We start from the raw sequence: 11,186 nt of genomic DNA on the forward strand, positions 1-11,186 counted from the left end.
ATTTCGGATGTAGATGAACATGAGTTCATTTAAAGATGACCGCATTTGGATGTATAATAGACTTGAACACTTTATGTTTTTCCTTTTATTTGTTTGTATGTTTGTTTTTTTCAGGAAACTGCCACGGGGAGGAGGTGTTAGACGAGCGAGCCGTGAGAGTTCATCACAGGCACAACCACAAGCACCTCTATCAGAGCAAGGGGAAGTGGGAGATTCACAATCAAGTGTTGCATCACAACAAAGAATCTCGAGCAACCGAATATTGCTGAAAGTGGATAGGGACGAGTAAATTTATTTAAATATTTAAAACATATATTATTGTGCAAGAATATTGATTATGGTTTATTGAATAGTTTTAATCCTTTGAATGCTTCGAGAAATTTGGTTACAATATTCAAGAAATCATTCAGCGGTGTGTGGCCTACATGGAGCAGTGTCCCAAATCATATCAGATATCGTTGGTTTGGAGAATTTCAGGTATGATATTTTGAATTACTAAGAATTATTTATTTATTAATTAATTAATTAATTTATTTATGATAGATTAATGCAATTTCCTGTTTGTTTCTTCTATGCATAGTATAATTAATTTATTTGCCCTCTTTTGTTTACCTTTTCCCAATACATAAACTGGTAGAAACTTAGAGTCTTGACATTTTGTTATTGAAATGTAAACTGAAGTTTTAAGCTAGGATAAATATTGAAAATGGTTTCAGAAAAATGTTTGCAACTTTACTAATCTGGCCTCTCGTTATTATTAAGTGAGGAGGTTGAAGATGGATGGATTAACTTGCTTTCTCATTTTATTCGTTTTATAAGTGCTCTTATTGTATTCTGAGTCAGTCTAGACAAGTGTGTACGTAGCATTCTAGAGTATGTTCATATTAAATGCAATTATCTTGATATTTTTGCTACCTAATTATTTAGCTCATTTTTTTTTTTAATTTGTATGGTTTGCTAAAGTGTTATTTTTATTGGATATTTATAGGAGACGTATAATTGGGCAGTTGATGATCATTTGACAGTAAGAATACATTTCGAACGCAAATGAAGTACCAGCTTGAGCAATTCTTTGTACAAAACTAAAAAGCAATATAATGAGACAAATAATACCCAACTGGATCAATCTGAATCATTGGTAGGAATTGATGGCCTATTGCAATGCTGAAAAATTTATTAATAAATCTGAAATTAATTTCAATAACAGAAAATCAAGTATAAATGATCAAGGCACATCTTTGTACACAGGAGAATCAAATGCTATTTCAGAATGTAAAAGAAGATACGTAAGTATTAATTTTGTACTTTATTCTTCATAATTGAATTATTTAATCTTCAATTAACCATTTGCTCGTTTCTTTAGGTTAAAGAGAAAGGAAGAGAGACTACTGCCACATAGTTAATTTTTTATGACTCATAAGACAAAAGGAAATAATGATTGGGTTGATCGTAAATCAAAGTTTGTATGGGTATGATTCTAATTTTATATTTTATTTCAATCACAATCTTTAATAGCTTCTGTTAAAACCTGTGTTACATTTAGAAGGACCGGTGTTTAATATTCTTCTTCAGTTGCTTTAGGCCATTTATCGTATATAATGTGCTGATAATGCAATAATGACTAGCTTGAATATGCTCCTTTCAGGCATTGTTTTTTAGTGATATATATATATATATATATATATATATATATATATATATATATATATATATATATATATATATATATATATATATATATATATATATATGATTCTTCTAACTCAAATAAATCTGATGTTGCTAATTTTCTATTACTCTATATTTTTTGGATTAATTTATCATCAATTTTATCGTATCAGGATATATTTTCGACAATCATCAATCAAAGGCGTTAAGATAACAATACCGATGGAGAAGGAAATGAGGATACAACAATAAACGGCGACGAGAAAGAAGAAGATGCTAATGGAGCTAGATGAGGCCTTCTACCTAAAGAAGTTGTTAATAATGCTTGGCTCGAGGCAACTGGAGGACCAATTAAATGAAGAGTTTACGGTTTCGGATCAGAGTCTGCTAATGTTATACATAATGGTAACTTTATTTCTAATGATTCAACGAGTTCTTCATCAACACCACAAAACATGGTTGACAGTCCAACTTTCGAAGAAGTTGTTAATCGATTGGTGGAGCAAAAAATTGCAGATATGCGTGCATCTTTTGAAGAGCAACTACAAGCCGGTATCCAAGCTGTCATTCAGGCCGTGCACCAAAGTGAACCAAGAGGATCTACTAGAGTTTCAGGGTCAGCAACATAGTTATGGGATAAGATTGAAATTAACATTTTTAGAAGATAGTTATTTTTTTCTAAAACCTGATATTGCACATACTATTAATATTGTTTAGCTTAAAATATTTTTTGATAACTAGATTTAAGTTTTGCACTTTAGTATTGTATCAAATGTTTATTTTATGAGCATATTTTGATGTTTTATTTTTGGTAAATTGTATATTTGAACAGGTTTTAATAATTTATTTCAATACTTTAAAATAATTTGGCTACAGCTTTAGCAACGAATATTTCTAATAATGGTTGTGTAAAGTTACTTCTGGCAATGAAATTTGTGACGGATTTTATGTATTTTGTGATAGTATATTGCAATGAAGTTAGCTATAATTTACGACGGAATATTTGCAATGTACGTAGCTACGGATTTGGCAACAACACATTTTCGATTCACTTAGCAACATAATTAGCTACGGATGTTAGAAACAGACAAATTCAACATTAGTGATGGATGTGTTCGTTGCTAATATAGCGACAGATGTTGGCGACGGACCATTTCATTTCTACCATAGCAACGATAATTGCGATAACTTTAGCCACATCCATTAGCAACCTACACGTTTCATATTAGCGACAAATTAGTCCGTGACAACCGTAGCGACGGAATGTAGCGATGATCACTATCTGTTTCCACATGTAGCGACGGCATTTCATCAAGTCGCAACTAAAATTTAGCGACGCGGTTTTTTTCTACGGAATTGGCAACGCACGACATATGTCGCTAATCACGAGTTAGAGACGAATTTATAGTGTTTAGCGATGGACGGTGCCGTAGCTAATAGGCGATTATCTAGTAGTGATTGCTATAATTTTGTATCAAGTTGCAATAGATGCCAGCGAGTATGTAATATTTCTAGGAGGCACGAACTCTCATTAAATACAATGATCGAAGTAGAGCCCTTCGATGTATGGGGAATAGATTTTATGGGGCCTTTTGTCCCATCATTCAATAACCTATACATCTTAGTGGCCGTCGACTATGTATCTAAATGGGTTGAGGCAGCCGCCTTTCCTACTAATGATTCTGTGCTTTCTTGAAAACACATATTTTTCCCTCGATTTGGAACACCGCGAGCAATTATTAGTGATGGAGGCAGTCACTTTTGCAACAACAATTCGAAGCACTCTTGGCCAAGTATGGTGTAAAGCATACGGTCGCGTTGGCCTATCACCCACAGACGAACGGGCAAGCCGAGGTTATGAATTGTGAAATCAAAAATATCCTCGAGAAAGTTGTGAGTCCTACTCGGAAGGATTGGTCGAGAAAATAAGACGATGCACTTTGGGCATATCGTACAACTTACAAAACTTCACTTGGGATGACACCGTTTCGATTGATTAATGGCAAGGCGTGTCATCTAGAGGTGGGAACGAGCCGAGCTCGGCTCTTTTGGCCAGCTCGAGCTCGAGCTCGAGTTCATGTTGCCGAGCTCGAGCTAGCTCGAGCTCATTGAGCCAATTATTTTTTGCTCAAGCTCAAGCTCGAGCCAATTTTGGCGAGCTCGAGCTCTGGCTCATTTAATTTTTATTTATTTTTTTATTTTTTATTTTTATTATTTAATTTTTTATTAAAGTCATTTAATTTTTTATTAAAATCATTTAATTTTTTAATAAAAATTATTTATAGGAAAATAAAAAAAATTATAAAATAAATAATGAACTCTAGTTATATTTTTTTAATTTTTCTATTATTATTATTATAATATTTTATAATATTATGAATTATTTAAGTAATATAGATTTGATTCTATTTAAATACTAGAAATATTTATTATTATAGGCTATTTACTATTTAGTTAATAATAATAATAATAATGATAAGAAGAAATATATATATATATATATATATATATATATATATATATATATATATATATATATATATATATATATATATATATATATATATATATATATATATATATATATATATATATATAATTAATTAATTAATTAAAAAAAAAAGGCAGCTCGCGAGCCGGCTCGCGAGCTGTCGAACAACTAGATTTGGGCTCAAGCTCGAGTCCGAAAAACCCGAGCTCGAGTTCGAGCCTTTGTCGAGCCGGCTCGTCGAGTTCGTGAGCCGGCTCGGCTCGTTTACCACCCTTAGTGCCATCTACCAGTTAAATTGGAGCATAATGCATTTTGGACAATTAAGAAGCTAAATTTCGATCTTGAAGCATACAAGGAGAAACGAATGATACAACTCAACGAGCTTGATGAATTGCGATTGTATGCTTATGAAAGCAATCGTGTGTACAAGGAAAAAACCAAGCGTTGGCACGATAATAAAATATTGCATCGAGAATTTCAAAAAGGTCAATTGGTACTCCTGTTCAACTCCCGTCTCAAGTTATTTCCAGGAAAACTCAAGTCAAGATAGTCTGGACCGTTTACTATACTTGAAGTATTTCCGCATGGCGCAGTCGAGTTATTGGATTCCGAAACCGGAAAATCTTTCAAAATCAATGGGCAACGCCTCAAGCATTATCAGTGAGGAGAATCCAATCGCCAAGTGACTTCGGTCACGTTAGCTTGAACAAAGAAGCAGACAAAGTTTGGCTGAAGACTGTAAACTTAGCGCTTCTCGAGAGGCAACCCGAGATTTTGTTTTTTTTTCTTTCTTTTATTTTATTCGTTTTTGTTAGTTTTTGTTTTTATTTTTATTTTATTTTTATCAAGGTTGTAAAAATCGGTAATCGGGTCCGACTCGGTCAGGCACCGATTCACGATTAATCGGTGCGGCGGTGATTAATCGATGATAAATCGGAAATAAATCGGTTTTTAAAATTTAATATAATATATTTCTAGATATTATTTATAAATACTCAAAACATAGATAAAAAATATTTAAACATAGTTATATCTCCATCATGTATATATTCTAATAACATAATAAAAGTTTAATAATAATAAGATCATAATACATAAATATCCTTATAAAACATAGATAAAAAGACAAATTTTTTTGAATTTATATACATTCTTGGCATACATCATTAGTTCTTTAACAATAATAATTAACATAAACAAAATAAAGCATAAACTCCTTTTTTTTTTTTATTAAAATTCCAACTTTTATTTTTATTTATAAAAAAAAAAAAAAAAAAAAAAACCGATTTTTGACCGATTTTTTGCCGATTTTTTCCACCGAAGTTTGACCCGCCTTAAAGGTTTGACCGCCTCGGACCGCCTCAGACCGCCTCAAACCGCCTCGGACCGCCTCAAACCGCCTCACAGGCAAAAAACCGATTTTTCAAACCTTTACACTAAAATCGTAAAGGTTTTGGACCGCCTCCGCCTAGGCGACCGATTAATCGGCCGCCTCGGCCGATTTTTAGAACACTGATTTTTATTGAAGCGTGCAAACTAATGAAATAAGCATTTTTTTTTCAGGGGTCAAAATGCAATTTTGCATTTCACACAGCCGCACCAAAAATTGGCTTGAATCCCATACGGCCGTGTGAAAAGACGAAAAAGCTTATGTATAATTTTGGCTTGGGGCACGGCCGCGTGGAAAAAGAACTAAATTTCACACGGCCATGTGAAAAATCTGGGAAGCTACTGTCCAATTTTGGCTTGGGGCGCGGCCGCGCGAAAAAACATACTATAATCTCACACGGCCTTGCGAGAAACAAACAGCTGCTGCCCAATTTTGACAATTCGCACGGCCGTGCGGAAAATAGTGCAAGAACTCATACGGCCGTGCGAAACAAGGCCGAGGCATATTAAAGAAGGGTCAACACAACACAATTTTCACAATTCCAAATCTTCCTTCCCTCTTCCAATTCGAACCCTACCTTCCCCTTTTCAAAATTTTCACTTTTCCTTGCAAATATTTCGCCTAACATTCACAAATTACATACACATACACTTAAAAAACTTGGGTTCTTTGTGATTCTTGCAGGGAGGGTTCAAGAAGGTGCCCAATTTTCAAAACACCCATTCAACAAAGAACGTCCACAAGGTGTTCGACGATTTGCCCAAGTCAAGTTTGGGGGAAATTTTACACACCAATTCATCTCAAATCCCTTCCAAAAGGCATATTCGACACCATGGTAAAAAGAGGACGAGATGGCGAAGGCACCTCGAAGGGTAAGGGGAAGGGAAAGAAAGCCGACCAAGTTCCAACTCCCGATGACGATGCCTTTTGTGTCGAAGGCTCCAAAGTCCTTTACCAAACAAACGGTGAAGAAACTCGTAACGGAGCGCGCATACACGGTTACCTTACCGCAATTTGAACCATTGAATTACGAATTCGTGCGACGAGGGTGGCACTCATTGCTAGAACCGGCGGATTCGATCAATTTGTCCTTAGTCCGCGAGTTCTATGCCAACCACCGTATCCACCAAACTTCGGATAGGATGACGAGCACGGTTTGAGGAAAGATAGTGGATTAGAGTGCCAAAGCCATTAACTCCTTCTACAACATCAAGCATGAGGCGTTCAATTGGGAATAAATGCAACTCGAGGTAACAAAAGACCAACTCGGAGAAGTATTATGCGATGGCCCCCCAATTTGGTCCGAATTATCCAACGATGAGGAGTACGAGTTGGAGTGGAAATGTATCCACCAAATAGGCAAGGCGTGCCTTACTTTCATATGCGCCAATCTCATCCCCACTCGCTCGTTGACTCAAATGAACCATGAAAGGTGTGCTCTTGCGTATTTCATTTTAAAAGGCACACCAATCAACATTGGACAAATTATATCCGACCGCTTTTGGATATCCATGACCAACAACTCCGAAGGGCTTTATTTTTCTTGCCTCGTTACCGGCTTATGCAAGAAAGACAAGGTTCCAACCGAACCGACGGATATTGACACACTAATCCGAAAGCCGATTAGTAACCTTGCGGCCCGACAATTCAAAGCACCCATCTATGGTGGCCAACAAATCGATCCACCCGAGGGTTCAAGCAGAAGTTCGGATCACCGTTTTCAAAGGCGAATGGAGCGGGAATTGGTGATTGCTCGAAATCGGTTAGCCACGGTGGAGCACAATGTTAGCACAATTGAATCCCTTCAACGGTGGTCGGGGAAAATGCTCCAAGCTATTGTACACCATTTAGCATGCGGTACCCCCGAGTGCGCTGAACCGGGCCCGTTGCCCGCACCGATTCTTGAGCCGGTACCAGAGCTATTTGAGGACGAGGAGGATGGTGATGCTCACGAGCAAGGCGGAGGTGGCGAGCAACCTGTCGATGGTCAAGACGATTAATCAGGTGTTTTCTATCCTTAAACTTCGTGCAAATCACATTGAGGGCAATGTGAATTTTAAATTTTGGGGGTGGTTAATTATTTGTTTTCTTTTATGTTCGTTTTAATTGTGCTTTAGTTGATTGTTAGTTTGCATGTTTTAGGTTTTGTTTTAGTTGCTTTAGGTGTTGTTTTAGTTGTTTTTTTTTTATTTATTGCTTTTGAAAAAAAAAATTTGCTTTGGTCGATGCATCGATGAATTATGATGATGAGATTACTTGATTTGTTGTAATAAGGATTAGATATCTGTTTAGCTTTTGATTCAACCGGAACGTAGAAACGAATTGTTGCTAGGAATCACACCTTGTGCATTGGTTTGGCTGAATGTTTTGTATTTTAAATTTGGAATTTATTTGTGCTAGATCATGCTTTGTTCTGTTTTAAAATTCACCTGAGGAAATTTATGATACGAAGTATTGAGCAGTGAGTGATTTGGGCCTTCTTTTAACCGTTTGAGCCTTTCAAGCCGATTTTTTTATCGAAACAATCCTTAGAACCTTGATTTGAGCCTCGAAGAAAAGATGTTCTTTCTTTTAGCCAATGTGTATAAGGTAGAAAAGTGGAGATTCTTGAAAATTACCCCTTGGAGTTCGATCGAATTTTTTTATAATGTCCTTCTTCTTCAATTAAAAAAAAAAAGAAAAAAAAAAAGAAGAAGAAGAGACTAGAAGGGAGAAGTAATGACTAGTTGTTGAATTGTTTTGAAAGCTCGATCCATTGTCTTAAGAGCAAAAGTGGAGACTTTTGAACTCTTAAGAATCGAGTTATTAAAGTCCTTAGAGGAGAATTTATTGTTTCAAACGCCTATCTTTCAAATTTTGGCGTAATCACCTCAATTCAAGAAGAATAGCCACATATATCCATATTTCCTACCTCGAACCAAAGAGCCTAACAATTGGAAGCCACAAAGCCCCAATGACCCCAATAGCTTAATGTTCAATATTAGTAGAGTAGAATAATTTGGTGAGTATTTGGAGTCAAACATATGCATGTAAGTATAAATTTTTTTCTATCTTTAATTTGCACATTGGATGCTTGAAGCAATTGTATGAATTGTGGTTTTTGGTAATGGTAAATGACTAAGTGTTGTTGAATTTTGAGCTTGCGAGTGCCTAAGAATTGTCATTATAATTACAAGTTCTGAATACGTGAAGTTGATCATTGATTTATGTAATGAGATGTAGTAGTTGAGTTTTATGCTTATAAGTAGATTTTACTTGAGGACAAGCAAAAGTTCAAGTTTGGGGGTGTGTTAAGTGTATATTTTTACACTTAATCGTACCTTCAAATTGGAGCTTTTGGTGTGTTTTAACGATAATTGGTGCTTAAAATGTTGATTATTTGTATTTTAGGTACAAATTGAAGAATTGGAAAAGTATGGGGTAAAAACTGCAATTTCGGATAAAATATGGGCCAAAAGTGAAAAAGTAAAAAATCTGAAGATTTGAAGCCCAGACGGACGTCCGAGTTTTAGCACTAAATTTGGCACAGTCGTCCAAGGTCACGAGGAGGCGCAGTAAAGGAATTTTAATTACACAAGGAAACTGCCTTCTTCCCCAAGTTTTCCACCATATATAAGACCAAGCCAAGCACACAATTGGGGATTTTTTTTTCGACACGTAATCTAGGAGCAAGAGAACGGAGCAACGAAGACAAAGACTTGACGAATCTTCATCATAGTTCTCCCTTTACTTTATTTTCAACTTTTATGAATTTTCGTATTTTTATTATGCTTTTCGTAGAGAACATGACTAGCTAAGTTTTTAATCTAGGATTTTATTGGAACCCTATGTGGTGATTCGAACCTATTTTTCTAATAATATGCAAGTTTAAATTCCATGATTATTTCTTCTATTTGATCTTACTTAGCGCATGAACATAGCTAATTTATGTTGCTATATGTTATTGTTAGAATTGATTGACAGATCGTTTTAATAATTAGAATAGGGATAGAAGAGTCTTCGAGTAGTTTTCACCGGATGAGTGTGTTAATTGCATGTATTATCGTAGACATATAGATAATACCTTAGGTAGCCGTTTACGAGACTTGTCATTTAATGTTTTATTCATAATTGGTTTGCATAGACATATAGTGAATCGTTTATGAATAATAGACTCATAATACACGCGACAGCGGGTTATGAGTAATTGAGTGTCTCGGGTTAATAACCATGAATTGTAACTTGCATGATAGAGGGTTAATTGGGTGATGAATTATCGCATAGGGGGAAGATAAAATCCTAGATCCGTTTTTATATTGATATTTTCTCATATTTATTTGCTTTCATAATTAGTTTAATTGTTTAGTTGATTTGATTGGACAACCTTGCGTAGGTTGGATAAAAATCATAATTGTTAGAAGTTGGTACTTAGGATTAGCTAATTTGAGTATTCCCTACGGGATCGACATCTGACTCTCACGATTCCACTTTTACTACTTGTTTGCGATACGTGCACTTCAGTGTTAGGTATTTAGAATCAACAGAGTCCTACTACAAACCAACACAGAATCCGTCTGTCATAAACCCATAAACCCGTTGAAAAACATGTTTACTTTTTTTTTTTCTTAAATCAAGAACCGTTTGGTGGGAAGAGGATGAGTTTTGCTAGAACTCGTGTGTTTATGACCCGCGCACACCCCTAGCCCGACTTGATGGATTGCGGGTCAATGGGTCGGTCCGTGTCGTCAAAGGGCCAGGTTTTACCCGGCCCTCTTCCAGCTTTCTTAGAATTCTCTTCTGCACTATTTGATGTAAATCTGCTGCAGTTTCAATTGTGTATTTTTTGGTCCTTAATTCACACTTCAACTTGTCTTTTATTCGTAAATCATTACTTTTCTGTTTTATGGTCCTAATTAATTACGCAGGATTTGGTAGTGTTCCGAACAATGACTTGTTCTCGGCTAGTATCTTTCTCACTGGTAACTCTATCTGCTGCTGCAATTGCCGTTTTCTCTATATTGACAGAAACCCACCATCGGAAGAGAGAGAATATATCATGTCGCCAGTGTATAACTAAACTATTTTTTATTATTTTGTAATTTTTTTTATGGAATTTGGGTTACTAAATTCTAAATTTATTTTATGTTGTAGTAGTTCTAGGTTCTGTACTGAACAATGACATCACTAGTACTTCAGATGAAGTTTATAATTCAGACAATGACATCATTAGTAAAGTACTGCCAGATGAAGAAGTTGGTTCTGCATTGGACAATTATGACATCATTAGTCAACTCCGGGACGATATCTTGATTTTGATTATCGAACGCGTGCCTGCAAAATACGGTATTAGGATATGATAGAATCGAGGGGAAATTTCTTCGAAGCGTGATGCTAAAACTGAGGTTTGATTGAAGGGTGGTGGAGTTTATTATGAGATGTGTCTCAATGGTCTCTATGCATATATTTATTCCTTTTTTTTTTCGTGCAGAGGCTCTATGCTCTTTGTTTCATCGAGCGGTATTAAGTGAGAATATCATGGGATTATCAGAGCGTAGAGGAGCTCCGAATTCTTTGCATCTCATGTTTGCCGATGACACAATTATTTTTTGTAATGTCAGCAAGTATTCGGCTAAAACCATTCATCACCCTCTTCGGGTT

This window comes from Erythranthe guttata, chromosome 9 (assembly GCF_056151865.1).
Source record: "Erythranthe guttata isolate IM_541 chromosome 9, IM_541, whole genome shotgun sequence".
NCBI classification, from domain to species: Eukaryota; Viridiplantae; Streptophyta; class Magnoliopsida; order Lamiales; family Phrymaceae; genus Erythranthe; species Erythranthe guttata.